General features: G+C 45.5%; 3 non-coding genes across 3 annotated transcripts; 1 reads left to right on the top strand and 2 right to left on the bottom strand.

Annotated features, from left to right (window-relative positions):
* Nucleotides 1–919: 919 nt before the first annotated feature.
* TRNAP-UGG lies at nt 920–991 on the bottom strand. Its single transcript has one exon. It is a non-coding gene; the product is annotated as a tRNA-Pro (tRNA).
* A 1,770-nt stretch (nt 992–2,761) lies between these two features.
* TRNAT-UGU lies at nt 2,762–2,834 on the top strand. The gene has a single exon. It is a non-coding gene; the product is annotated as a tRNA-Thr (tRNA).
* A 5,730-nt stretch (nt 2,835–8,564) lies between these two features.
* TRNAL-UAG lies at nt 8,565–8,646 on the bottom strand. Its single transcript has one exon. It is a non-coding gene; the product is annotated as a tRNA-Leu (tRNA).
* Nucleotides 8,647–14,390: the final 5,744 nt, after the last annotated feature.

Here is a 14,390-nt window from a genome sequence, read left to right as displayed (position 1 = left end):
AGGTGATCCACCCACCTCGGCCTCCCAAAGTGCTGGGATTACAGGCATGAGCCACCGCGCTCGGCCTAAAGATTCCTTTCTAAACAAGCTACTTAGAAAGACAAGCAACTTTGAGGCTCTCATCATGCCAGCAGTTCATTGCGAGGACAACTTCTTCACTCCAGAATGGAACCACACTCAAGGATTATAGGTAGACACCCAACAGTAGAACCTGTTGATTGTTCAGGTGAGCTGTCAAAGAGCACTAAAGGGACTGGTGGATTCTTGCCAGAAGTGACAAAAATGACTATTCCTATGTTATACTGTGTTTTCGAAAATAACACCTGGAAATAATTAAATTGCGCTTCCTTGAACAAAATGAATGTGTGTCCTCTAAGCCCTCAAGTTCCCAGGGCTGCGACTTTGCATTCGAACGATGCAACAGCGCTTGCAACTGTGAGATAGGAAGTCTCACTAGAACAACCAAGAGTGCAACAGCGCGCTGTGGAGCAGTGCCAAGGCCAGGGCAAGGGCTAGACTCCATCCTGCGGCTGGATCACCGCGCAGTCAGGGACTCAGAAAGCGGGCGCTATCGGGACATTGTGACCCTAACACGCCTTCAGGTAGCAATCTTCTCCCTACGAAGTGACCTAGTGAGAAGTGCACTAGTTTGTTCCACACAAAATACTGGGTAAGAACTGCCCGAACACTCTCCTGCTGACAAAAGATCCTGTCAGAGCTGGTCTGGGAGCCTCGATCTGTGGTGAAGACCTTGGCGCTTCGTAGCACCTTCCTTGTATTTGATTCTTTCAGCAAAAGCCACCAGTTTGTTCAACAATCTCATCCCCCGCAGGTCGAGCCTTCAAGCTAGGTGAGCTAGCCGTGGCGGCGATTGCCTTGTTAACTACTGGCCTTAAAGAGAGAAAGATGAAACAGAAAGGGGCTCGTCCGGGATTTGAACCCGGGACCTCTCGCACCCAAAGCGAGAATCATACCACTAGACCAACGAGCCAGAACTGGAATGATGGTTTTCTCTAAGAGTGTTCATTTATTTTTGTTGTTGTTGTTGTAGCACAACACTTGAACAGCTTTGATTCCTTTCGAGGCCAGTGATTTTCTCCAGACCCCAAGAAAGCCAACGTGCGAGTTCGGAAGGATCCGAGCCGCAGCTTTCCGAAGGTAGAAACGCTCATTTCAGGATCCGGGCCGAGCTGTGTCGGTCAATGAACAGGAAGGGTCCGAGTACTCAAAGGGACTGAACCATTTAAGGTGGCCGGTGGTTGGAGGACCCAGGAAAAACAAGAACGACCGATTTCACTCGCCGAAAGATAAAGGTCACCGCGGGACTTCCAGGGGAAAATGTCGAACCAACATTACCAAAGATGTTGAGCTCTAAAAGCCACTACCTCAGACCTCTCGCCTACAGCACCCAGCACTCCACGTGGCTGCTTTGGCCTTTCGCTTTCAGCTTTAGTTGATTACCTCTGTATTATAGGTTTAGATTTAAGGTGTCTTTCAAGGGCGCCCAAGAGGTGCCGTCGGGGAAAAGTTGCTCTCTGCCCACACTCTCTTCTGTAGAAGCCCACTTCTCTACCACTCAAAAGGTGGTGGGTGGGTGGTGGGGGGAGGATTGTCTTCACTCGGCAGCCTTTTCTACTTGGGAACCGAAGCTCCCAGGCTCTTGCTCTAACCTCCCCAGGCGTAGCAGTGTCTGCCTTGATTACATGGCTTGCCCTGCGCCGAGCTCGCTCCTGGCCAGTGGGAGCTGTCTAGTGAATGACTGAGCCTCCTGGTCAGGCTGACACCAAAGGAGAGAAAAGAAGAGAAACTCTTCCTCCCCAACCTTCCCATGCGACGAAGCCCCTTTTATTCTTTCTGGACTTCAAGTTGGCGCTTACAAAAGCCCGGAGGCCCAAAGAGAAGGAGCTGCCGCCCGGACTCCGAAATGCTAGGAAGAGGAGCGTTAAAGGGCCAAGGAAAGGGCTGGACCCCTTCTAGCCACCTCTGCTTCAGGTAACTTAGAGGAATCTGTGACCGAGCCTGACTCCGCTGAAAGTCTGGGGGAGATCTGGAAGCCTTCGCGCCCTCACTGTGTCTACCCCCAAACTGAAGGTCCGAGGGGTACGTCCTGTGCTTGAAGACAGCCGCCTCCCATTTCAAAACAACCCCAATCTCAGACTAAGAGAGTTGGATTAAGAATCCAAGTGGGTTGGGAGAATGTCTCTGATCACTCTTGCATTCTCCTCTGTAATGAAACGCACCCTGACTCTGATATTGTTCGACAGTTGGGACTTGTCAAGCCTGATGCTGGGGAGCATGTAATGTGGAGCATGCGTTAAGATAGCAATATATATTAATGCTCGTGTCTTTTATGGTTTGTTTGTTCGTTTTTGATGAGCAAGCAAACTGAAAACTCATCTCTTTTAAAGAACGTAAGTCATTTGCCTAGCGAAACATATACTTTTAATTTTAGTAATAAAAATAGGGCCACTTTTAAAAGATAATAATTCAGCTATCTCCAAAGAAGCAAATAATCCAGAATTTAAAAGTTGGAATGAATAATCATTACTTTTTATTAAATAATTTTGTTACTCCCCATTTTACTCTTACAGTGACTTGCATTCCAGTCCGGGCCTGGTCAAGAAAATGTTTTTTCCTTGTATGTAAGAGTCACGTCCTTCAAAAATTCCTTTTAATGTATTTCTTATTTAGACGTAAATACTAGTTACCTAGTATTTTATCTGCATAATAGATTGATTGTTAAATAAACGCTGTGCGTTGCGGCTCCATAGCTCAGGGGTTAGAGCACTGGTCTTGTAAACCAGGGGTCGTGAGTTCAAATCTCGCTGGGGCCTTAGTGATAGGGTTGTTTTTGTTTTTGTTTTTTTTCCCCTTCACTCCTGCAAAAGAGCAGGAGCTTTTTAGCCTTTTCAATGCTGAAACAGACTAGTGAAGAAAGGAAGCACTTGATGATCTTTCCGTGAAAGCTAGATCCTGGATTTGAGACGAAAAAGTACAGCGTCGGGTTCCTATGAAGGATACCGGGAAAACAGGTGTTTGTACCCTGCAGTAAGCGAGGAAGAAACTAGATTGCTCACATCTCTGGGAGAAAAGTGCTAGACTTCGTTTGTGTTTGTGAGGAAGAGATCTAACCTAATCTGCTGATAGCCATGATCCCCGGAGTCCTGCGCGCTTCTCAACTTGCAGATTGCTTGGTGGTCCGTTCCTGCCATCCTGGGGCGAAAACTGGCTCGTAGATTACTCTGAAGGCAGCCTAGTTCCGAAGCTACGCAGATTCACCCCAAGCCGGTGGCTTCAGCTCTGTTTCCATTCTCACTACCTCCTACTCAGATCTCACTTCCTACTGCCTCAAGGCTGCTCCCGGGACTCAGTTCTATAGATCTGGCTCTCTGGAAACTTCTTGAACTCTAATCTGAGCCCAAATACAAAGAAGTCAGGAGTCTCACCAGCAGCTACTCAATGCACAAATATCTACACTAACATCTCTCATGGACAATTTTCCATAGCTCAGCTGGTAGAGCGGAGGACTGTAGGAGTTTATAACTACAGCCATCCTTAAGGTCGCTGGTTCCATTCTGCCCGTGTTTTCGTGTTTCAGTCTACTCAGCCAACAGAAGGTTTCATTAATGTATCCTAACCCAAAGACTGTGAAGCACTAATTGGGTTTCTATTTTCAGGCAACTAAAGAACATTTTGCTGACCATGAACCTTAATTTTATGCGCCCTCTGTGATTCTGCAGTAGATGTGATTCTGTTTACTCACGAGGTGTAAATTAATGATGTTCTTTTTAGATTTGAATCAATCTCCTAATCTGTAAGACTAGTTAATATTGAGTGGATAATGGGTAACATCCCTAAACCTCACCCCCAAACCCTACACTTTTTCATTACGGTGAATAATTCATACTAGACAATTCAGGGTTTAAGGAGAAATACTTTAGAAAGGCCTGCCCCTCAAAAGGATCTAAACAAACGATACCGTGAATAAGCAAAAGGTCAAGTATGCACATGGAAAATCGTCCTTCCCTAATAAGAAATCAAATTGGAAACTATTTATTAATATCTAATACTGATAAGAACATTCTTGCAGAATGTCATGGCTTTCTGGAGGACAATTGGGCATTATAAATCAAGAACTCTAAAAAGACATTGTATTTAATCAAGTATTCTATTTCTACTTTTAGAAATTTATTATTCAAGAATGAAAAAGGATATATGCCAAAATCTGTTTATCTGTGGGTGACTGATATTCTTTATAATTTTATGTATTTTTCAAAATGTGCCACTTGTATACATTACATAAAAAAACAGTTTTTTACTTTATAAAATAAAGTTTAAAAATACCCAGTGCCATTATGGTAGACAATTTTTGCAGTTTCTTACAAAACCAAATACATGTTTCTCATACAATCAGCAATCACACTCTTAGGTACTTACCCAAATGAGTTGAACATATGTCCACACAGTACCCTTCACAGCTTTATGTATAATTAGCAGCTTTATGTATAATTGCCAAAACTTGGAAGCAACAAAGATATCCTTTAACAGGTGAATAGATAAACTGTGCTATATCCACACAATGGAATATCAATCAGCCCTTAGAAGATACATGTTATCAAGAAATAAAAAGACATGGAAGTAAATTTAAAGGCATATTACTAAGTAAAAGAAGCCAATCTGAAATGCCCGTATACTGTATGATTTCAACTATATGACATTCTGGAAAAGGCAAAACAATGTAGACAGTAAAAGCATCGGCAGTTTCCAGGAGTTAGGTGAGAGGGATGAACGTGTGGAGCACAGAAGATTTTTAGGGCAGTGAAACTACTCTGTATGGTGTTATAATAGTGTATATATGTCATGATTATGATGCATTTGTTCAAGCTCATAGAATGTACAGCACCAAGAGTGAATCTTGATTTAAACTACAGACTTTGTTTAATGATGGTGTATCAATGTTAGTTGTAACCAATGTACCATACTGGTGCAGGATGTCCTTGATAAGGGAGGCTGTGGGGACAGAGGGCAGAATGTAAGAACTCTCCGTACTTTCCACCCAGTTTTGCTGTAAACTTAAAACTGCTCTTGGATGTAAAATCTATTAATTTTTTAAAAACTTGGTGACTTAAGTTTAATTCACAGTTTAGTTGAAGTAACAAAATAGATAACGCTGTGTTGATTTATTGATACTGCCATAAAGGTTTACGAAACGATATAGGACCACATTTAAGACAATGAAAAGGAGGGATCAGAATGGTGAGGAGGAACTAACTGAAGACAGCTTCCTGAAGTTGAATTTTGAGCTAGAATTTGACAGAAATATTGATGTAAGCTTAAATGAGTTAGGGAGCTTTCCGATATGTGTGTGTGGAGACAGATGTGTTGGGGGAAATGCCAGTAAGAGTGCCAGAGAGGAGTAGGGGTAAGGGATGTGGCAGGGGTGGTAGAGTAGAGCTGGACGAGAGGCTGGTACTATCAAGAGGAACAAGAGGAGGGGACAGCAGGAAGGATAGGGGTTCAGAATCATTTTGGTGGTGCAGAGGTGATGCAGGCAGAAAAAAGGCAGGAATGGTGAGTGGCATGAATGAGGGGAGATAGAAACAAGTCAGCATCCCTCCATCAACAGGAGAGGGAATTAACTGAAACTAAGGGACAGTGAAAAGAGTAAAACAATATAAGCAAAAACATTCTGAGGTGGTGCTCTTGAGAGTCTGGGGAATGCTAGTGTCCTTGGTGGAGGGAGAGAATGCTGGAATGTGGAAAATGCTGGCCTGGCGGGGAGGAGGAGTGGGAGAAGGAATGGAGGAAGTTTCAGTGCACTTCGTTTCAATGGAAATGATGGCCTCTATGGAGCTGAAAACATCCAGCTGATAGATCAGGTTTCTGGGAGTCACTAGAAGGAGATGAACAGAAAAACAAAAATTAACCCAGTCTCAAGATAATGCACAGAATTACTTTTCAGGAAGAAGGGAAAACAAACTGTCAGCTTGAAATAATCAAAAGGGTAAGACTCTAATTTAAAGAGAGTTTACTCAAGCCAAAACTGTGAGGATGGGCCACCTGGAAACACCAACTCCAAAGGAATAGGGTCAGCATTCTGAAGAAGGAAAGTTGAGGTTTCATTTGTATAGGCAGAGACAGAGGAGTTTTTAGCAGGATTACAACATTATTCATGATTCATACACTATTCATACAAGGTTGGCACATAGTTACAGCCATTTGATTGGTTATAGGCAGTGTTTCTTTTTGGCAAGGGTACATTTAACATTTTTTGTAGAGGGCATAATAATCATGGGTTTTCTGTTATCTGGTCTAAGCAAACAAAGCAGGACAAGACAAAGGGAAATTCATCTATAACGAGGGTCATTAATTAAGAAGACTGTAGGTTTTTTTTCTTGATGTCCTTTAATTCTCTCTGGTACACACAGAACCAGAAAAATAAGAAAGTGAGTTAATCTATAATCTGAGAAAGAAGTTGTAACCATATGTGACTCAGATCACAGTCACATCTCTCTGAAGGCTTAGAGCATTGTGGCGGTGGGTGGGGGCGTTCCAACAACTTTTAAATTTGACTTATTTTCATAAAACAGAATTGGAAGACAGAACAATTGCCTTGTGGAAAAAGGAAGAACAATGATACAGAAATTATGCAAACAGGGAATTTTATAAAAGTGCCAGGAAGGTCCAATTTATCCACAGATACAGAGATATTTCCCCCCGACTAGGCACTGGGACAAAACATGCCTTGTCTCTCGATTTCTGAGAGAAGCAAAACAAAAGGCTTTTGTGAACATCTTGGGGGCCCAAGATATTTCTTGGTGATAGGTGGGTGAAAAAGAAGGGAACTGGTCTGGAGGAGTCATCAAAGTGAAATGGAAGATGTTCTGGGAGTGCACGGAAGAGGATTTTGAATGAGGAGGGAGGAAGATATAAAAAGGAGGGCAGAGTCAAAAAGTGGCATGACGCTAGGCGCCCAGGAGTTCGAGATCAACCCGGGCGACCTAGAGAGACCATGCACCTCCCCACTGCCCCGCCCCTCCCAACTCCCACCCAATCCCTGGGCTCTACCAAAACAAACAAGCAAGTAAGCAAACAGCCGGGCGTGGGCGTGATAGTGCAGAACTGTGATCTTAGCTCCTTGGGAGACAGACAGGAGGATCGCTTGAGCCCGGGAGCTCGAGGCTGCAACGAGTAGTTATCGCACCACTGCACTCCAGCCTGGGTGGCATGACACTTGGTTCTTGCACAGAGTCGCTGTTCTCTGCTCAGTTTCTTTCATTCATTCCTCATGTCACGGCAGTGAAATCTCTCCCCGAGGAAGCTGCCCGGCCAAATCCATTAGTACTTCTGTAGGTGACGGGCTGTAGTGGCTAAAAAACGCAGTAGGACAACCATTCTGAGACGATACCACTAAATAGGCCCTGAGTGTAACCCTTCTAATTTTCCACAGTGGGTTAGTTTCTACGCGAGTATTGTAGCTGGGTAGTTCAGAAACCCGAAATGTCGCCACCACCGTAACCTGATTCACTGGGAAGGGGCAGGAGGGTGACTAAACCCACAACATTCACAGACACCCCCGGGCCCAATGAACGGAGTTAGTCAAGAATCCGTTCCGAAGTGTTTTTGAATCACAAACTCAAAATAACTGTTTACTTGTCTTCTCCCCATTCTCCATGAGATAGTGATCTCTGAATGAGAGCATGAACCTTGCTGAGTGTATTTTTTAGACGGAGTCTTACTCTGTCGCCAGGACTAGAGTGCAGTGGCGCGATCTTGGCTCACTGTAACCTCCGCCTCCCGGGTTCAAGCGATTCCCCCGCCTCAGCCTCTGGTGTAGCTGGGACTACAGGTCAGTCCGCGCCACCACGCCCGGCTTTTGTATTTTTTTTTAACTAGGACGGGGTTTCACCATGTTGGTCAGGATGGTCTCGATCTTCTGACCTCTTGATCCGCCCGCCTCGGCCTCCCAAAGTGCTGGAATTACAGGTGTGAGCTACTGCGCCCGGCCGCTGAGTTTTTGCTTCATCCATCCATCCATCCATCCATCCATCCATCCATCCATCCATCCATCATGTTCAATTACAAAAGTAACGTGGTTAGAACCAAAATAGGGTCTGGGCAGGATATTTCGCGAGCACAGAGTTGCAACTCCTAAAGCAGTCTCGGCCGCGGGCTGATGGGACCAATGGGAAAGTTTCTGGAAAAACTTCCTGACCATCTTATGCTTAAATTAGGTAATGACAATAATTCAATGCGAGCGTGTATTTTAGAAGAGAACTGGACTTTCCTGATTGCGGGAACCCAAATGGTGCAGTGCAAAAACTGGGATCCAGAGAATCAGTACAACGAGTAAGGCAGGAGAGACCGCGGACGAGGAGAGGAAGCCTGCCTCCCTAAGCGACACTATTCCCAATTGGAAACCGAGGTGATTTTAATCTCGAACACAGAGTTCAAAGGAACTAATGGTGTGTAATCCGGCAGCGTCCTGGGGAAGGAAGATTTAATTTTCTTAACAGCTAGAATTTGTTAGTACTTCAGAATCCTTGCCGTATAAAACATACCACTGGCAGTGGTGGGATTCGAACCCACGCCCCCGAAGAGACTGGAGCCTAAATCCAGCGCCTTAGACCGCTCGGCCACACTACCGCACAAGCTATCACCCTTTGCAATTACCTTCTTCATTCTCTCAACATTTTGCCCCAGCGTACCAGTGCAAAATTCTGAATTTCGCGGAAACAGAGCTCCGGATAGCATTTTAATTCATCCTTAGGAATTCAAGAAAACGCAAGGAGAGGAGGAATTACTGAATCTTCACTCGCCCCGGGAAGTGTGGGCTAGCAGGTAATCGACGATTATTAGCGTCAATGTCTCTGGAAGACCTTTATCTTTTCCTTAACCTAGGCAATAAAACACGGAAACTTTAAAAATCCTACGGTGATGTGCAAGTTATTCCAGAAGACTGAATAATAATAACTCTTTGCTGTTGGATCGTGGTTCTGTGGGTGCAAATATTGCTTAGAGTGCCATGGGGTCGAAGTTCAGGTCACTTAATAGGCGCCCTTTGGTTCACAGACCTGTAAGCCTGTCACTGCGTTCAAAGGAAACTCCCTCCTGCAGTTTGAGCATGGCGAGGCTGGGTGTAATTGCCGGGCTTCTTGTTGAGGAAGAAGGCCGCTCTGCACCCTCAGGTAGACCGACGCCCATGCCCACGGTAGAATCACGGCTTCCTTTCATAAGGACCGAAGCGACCCCCAGAAGGCGGTCATATTCCAAGGGCATCCCCAGCTCAGAAAGGGTGGTTCCCGGGCTTCCCTGGAGCCCTGGTGCTGCTCATTCTCTTTTCTTTTCTTTCCCTTTCTTTCTTTCTTTTTTTTCTTTCTCTCTCTCTCTCTCTGTCTCTCTCTCTCTCCCCCCCTCTTTCTTTTCTCGGCATCTCTGTCGCCCAGGCTGGATAGGCGACACCCATGGCAGTGGTGCCATCTGGACTCACTGCAACCTCCACCTCCCGGGTTCAAGCGATTCTCCTGCCTCAGCCTCCTGAATAGCTGGGAATACAGGCGTCCGCCACCACGCCCGGCTAATTTTTTGTATTTTTAGTAGAGATGGGTTTTCACCATGTTGGCCAGGCTGGTCTCGAAGTGCTGACCTCAGGTGATCCACTTGCCTCGGCCCCCCAAAGTGTTGGGATTACAGGCGTGAGCCACCACACCTGGCAGCTTATCAGCTTTCTTAAGCTTTTGGGCTGAGATGAGGCGGTTTTCTAGATACAGGATCATGTCATCTGCAAACAGGAATAGTTTGACTTCCTCTCTTCCTATTTGAATGCCCTGTATTTCTTTCTCTTGCTTTATTGCTCTGGCCAGAACTTCCAATACTATGTTAATAGGTGTGGTGAGAGAAGGCATCGGTGTTTTGTGCCTGTTCAAGGGGAATGCTTCCAGGTTTTGCCCATTCAGTATGATGTTGATTGTGGGTTTGTCACACATGGCTTTTATTATTTTGAGGTATGTTCCTTTAAAACCTAGATTATTGAGGGGTTTTAACGTGAAAGGATGTTGAATTTTACAGAAAGCCTTTTCTGCATCTTTTGAGATAGTCATGTGTGGTACCATTTCTTTCTAAAGGAACAGAGGGAAAGCTAGAAAACAGTTTCGGAGGTGATACTTAGGGTTTCCTGCACCCAAAGCGGGAATCACTGACTTGCCAACAACCCCACTGGGTGCAAAGCCCTGGATTATGTATTATTTATATTCATTTTTGCTGTTTCCACTTGGCTGTTTTCTTGGTCTGTGGATCCAGAAATTCTCCTGGGAGTCTAACTAAAGTTAACTAATTTTAAGTGCTCCCTCTGTCCTCCATCTCAATCACTCAAAAAACCACAACCCTTTCTCGCCCCTCCTGGCCCTAGGCCTCTGAGGTCTCTCCTGAAGCTCTGGTGACCCAACGGGTCAGGTTGAGGGAGAACAGAAAGGACAAAAGCGTTCTTCCCTGGGCCTTCGCGGGGGCGGGGGCGAAGTTCCTGCGAGTTCACGGTCACCGCTGCCAGGACTTGGGGGAGGCGAGCAGAAAGGAAGTTCTTAAAAAGCAGCTTTAAAATAGGGCTCAGGGAGCACCGAATAAACGTAGAACCCAGGCAGGGAAGCAGGGTCAGCATAGGAAAGGGATGGGACATTCAGAGGTCAGCTTTCCTCCCGCCCCCCACCCACTGTAGTCCGGGCCCCTCGTGGTGCCTCCCAGACTCACCTGGTGTTACATCCGCCTCTTCATGCCTCCTCGCCCTCTGGCGCCAGCACCCTCCTCCCCAACCTCCAGCTCATGGGCAATCTAAGCTCACTGGGTAGGCCCTGACCAGGTCTCTTTCTCCCTAGAAGGAGGAGGTCAGCACCCAAGGCCCGCAGGCAGCATCTCCAAGGTTTTGAATCCAGCCGGATGGTCAAAGATATGGCCTCCTAGGCATCACTTAAGACGGAGAGATTAAAATACCCATCGCCAGCCCCTTTGGCTGAATGGATTTTCACATGCGTCCGTGTGAAGAGACCACCAAACAGGCTTTGTGTGAGCAATAAAGCTTTTTAATCACCTGGGTGCAGGCTGGCTGAGTCTGAAAAGAGTGTCAGTGAAGGGAGATGGGGTAGGGCCGTTTTATAGGATTTGGGTAGGTAAAGGAAAATTACAGTCAAAGCGGGTTGTCCTCTGGTGGGCAGGGGTAGGGGGTCACAAGGTGCTCAGTCGGGGAGCTTTTTGAGCCAGGATGAGCCAGGAGAAGGAATTTCACAAGGTAATGTCATCAGTTAAGGCAAGGACTGGTCGTTTTCACTTCTTTTGTAGTTAAGGCAAGGATCGACCATTTTCACTTCTTTAGTGGTGGAACATCATCAGTTAAGGCAGGAACACGCCATTTAAATTTCACTTATTTTGTGATTCTTCAGTTACTTCAGGCCATCTGGATGTATACGTGCAGGTCACAGGGGATATGATGGCTTAGCTTGGGCTCAGAGACCTGACATGTATGACTACTAAGAAATTTCACATTGTGTTTTCAAGCTTTGAAGGAAGTGTAAGGTAAACTGAGGCTGGAGCCGAACCAGGAATGAAGACACAAGGCAAATGGCAGTGAGAATAGCCTTTATTAGGACTCGTGGGTGAGGTTCCTCTGTCCAAGGTGCTGGCCGAGGAAGTCGGGCTGAGGGAGGAGGGTAGGGGCTTTTTATAGCTCGAGAGGTAGGGAAGCTGGTGGTACAAACAGGGCCTGGGGGGTCTTGAAACTACTAGGGCAGGAATCGAGTAAGGGTCATGAGGAAGGGGTCTTTGGAAACTGTCAACTGGAACTGCTGTTTACGAACTTGTGGAATGCAGGTGAGCTGCAGGTCATGGGGGAGTGTGGTTGCCCAGCCGGAACCTCTGACGTATGCAAGTCTGCCGGTGTGTTCAAAGAGGAAGGGAAGTCTCGAACAGAGGGCCTCCTACGCCGGGTGGTGCCACCATGTCGGGTCTAGATCCCTGCCTAACAGGAAGCCTTAGGGAAAAAGGAGTGTGAGCTTACTGCCTCCATCAGTATATGCAAGTCTTGCCAGGGTCAGAAGTGGAAAGACTAATGTTCTTCTTAAGCTAGAGAGAATCCTAGGAATCGTGTGCCACCATCTCAATGTGTAGGCCCCGGAAGCATCAGCTTGAAAGAAAAAAAAAAGTGCCTGGGGCTCTTTACGACTTGAAAGAGCTGTGGAGGGTGAATGGGAGGGGAGAGAACAAATATTTAAAGTATCTGTTGCACTATTATGCCTAGCATTGAGTCAATAAGAGACTTAGGGCCCATGAATGCGCCTCATATTGAAACTTTTGATGAAATCTCCAGATGAGATTTTAGAGTCACATTTATGTCTCTTTGTGTTTAAGTGTTAGTCTGATAAACATACCCGCTACGGTTTGGATACGGTTAATTTGTCCCTGCCAGAACTCATGTCAAAGTTTGATTTCCAATGTATCAGGCTTGGGAGATAGGGCCTAGTAGGAGGTGTTTGGATCACAGTAGTAAATTCCTTATGAATGTGTTGGTACCCTTCTCTCTGTAGTGTGTGAGTTCTGGCTCTGGTGAGATTGGATTGCTTCCTTTGGGAACGGATTAGTTCCCTGGGAGAGTGGGTCGTTATACAGCCAAGATGTCCTTTTTTTCTTTTTTTCCTCTTTGTATGTGTCTGCTTCCCCTTTGACCTTCTCTGCCATGTTTTGACCTAGTATAGTGGCCCTCACCAGAGGCCTGGCTGATGCTGGTAACATGCTTCTCCTACTTCCCAGGCTGCAGAACTGTGAGCTAAATAAATCTCTTTCTAAATTACTCAGCCTCAGGTATTCTATTATAGCAACACAAAACAATACTCCTTTGGCCAGGTGTGGTGGCTCACACCTGTAATCCCAGCATTTTGGGAGACCAAGACAGGCAGATTGCTTGAGGTCAGGAGTTCAAGACCAGCCTGGACAACATGGTGAAACCCCGTCTCTACAAAAAATACAAAAATTAGCTGGGCATGGTGGCACATGCCTGTAATCCCAGCTACTCAGGAGGCTGAGGCAGGAGAATTGCTTGAACCCAGGAGGTGGAGGTTGCAGTGAGCCAAGATCGCACCATTGCACTCCAGCCTGGGCAACAGAGACACCAGCTCAAAAACAACAACAGCAACAACAAAAACCTCATAATACTCATTTAAATAACCCATTGTTTCTCTATGCATTGACTTTTTTTTTTTTAATATTAAGATTCTCATGTGATGGAAGTGATCTGAGCCCATCTTGATCTTTTTTAATGCCAGATCAGGCAATAAAAGGAACCATTCCACAGGAAAGAACCTAGTCATCACAGCAGAGCCCTCTTTGATCCTGGAATGCTGCAGGTTCAAATTCCTCAAACTGACAGGTATCAGAGCACTTTCTCATCAAGAGAGAAAGTACCACACTCTCCTGTTCTTGGCTGAAGTTCCTTTACTAACAAGTGGGGATGGCTTCTCCTATTCAATTTCCTATTCAATGTTGCTCGAGTACCTATTTCCTGCCTTGTGCTCACAGGATCCTTCAGTAGGGAGGGAGGAAACTTGGCCTGTTCCTTTCAAGAAGTGGGTTGCACAGCTCAAACAGTAAGTGCCCTGAGACCCATAAGCCAGGTGTCTTGGCTTTCCTAGTAGAATGCCAAATTTGCTGCATACTTAATTGCCCAGCATCTAAGGCAAATGGATAATCACCCTTTTGGAAAGATGCCTGATACAAATACATGCAATGTGTTCGTCTGACTGGCACATGTCTATTCCTTCAGTCTTCAGCACGGGAATGCTGGTATTCTAGGATCTAGCATTCTTTAATATTGTCGGAGAGTTTAACCTTGAATTTCCTGCTATCCATACCTTGTTAATAGTCCAGTTGATGAAAATGTATAGATGAGCAAGAGATTTATTTAAGGCCTTATTATGCAAAGTGTGATTGGAGGCCAGCAGCATCAGCATCTTCTGGTAGCAGATGAGAAATGCAGAATCTCAGGCCTACTGAATCAGAATCTTAACAAGCTCCCCAAAAGGTAGAGTATGCATTCAATTTTGAGAAATATGCTATGTACTAACTTGTGTATCAAATGTTCTATGCTCATTTAGAGCATCTGAAAGTTCCCACCAGAATCTTTCTGGATCAGTCTGCAGCAGAAGACATGCACTACATTGCAATGTAAAGCTCTGTTCCTAGCTCCAATAGAAAGCCATCCCCCTGTTGGCCTGTGGACCCCTCTATGTGCTATAAAATCTTGCTTAAAATTAAATACTATATTTAAATTAAATAATATTTTTGATGACTGCATCAGATAGTCAATGCTTTCAGGATTTATCGAACCCCACTTACATACTTAGCTCTGATAT

This window comes from Mandrillus leucophaeus, unplaced genomic scaffold (genome assembly GCF_000951045.1).
Source record: "Mandrillus leucophaeus isolate KB7577 unplaced genomic scaffold, Mleu.le_1.0 Scaffold163, whole genome shotgun sequence".
NCBI classification, from domain to species: Eukaryota; Metazoa; Chordata; class Mammalia; order Primates; family Cercopithecidae; genus Mandrillus; species Mandrillus leucophaeus.
This window is presented reverse-complemented; position numbering and strand designations above follow the sequence as displayed.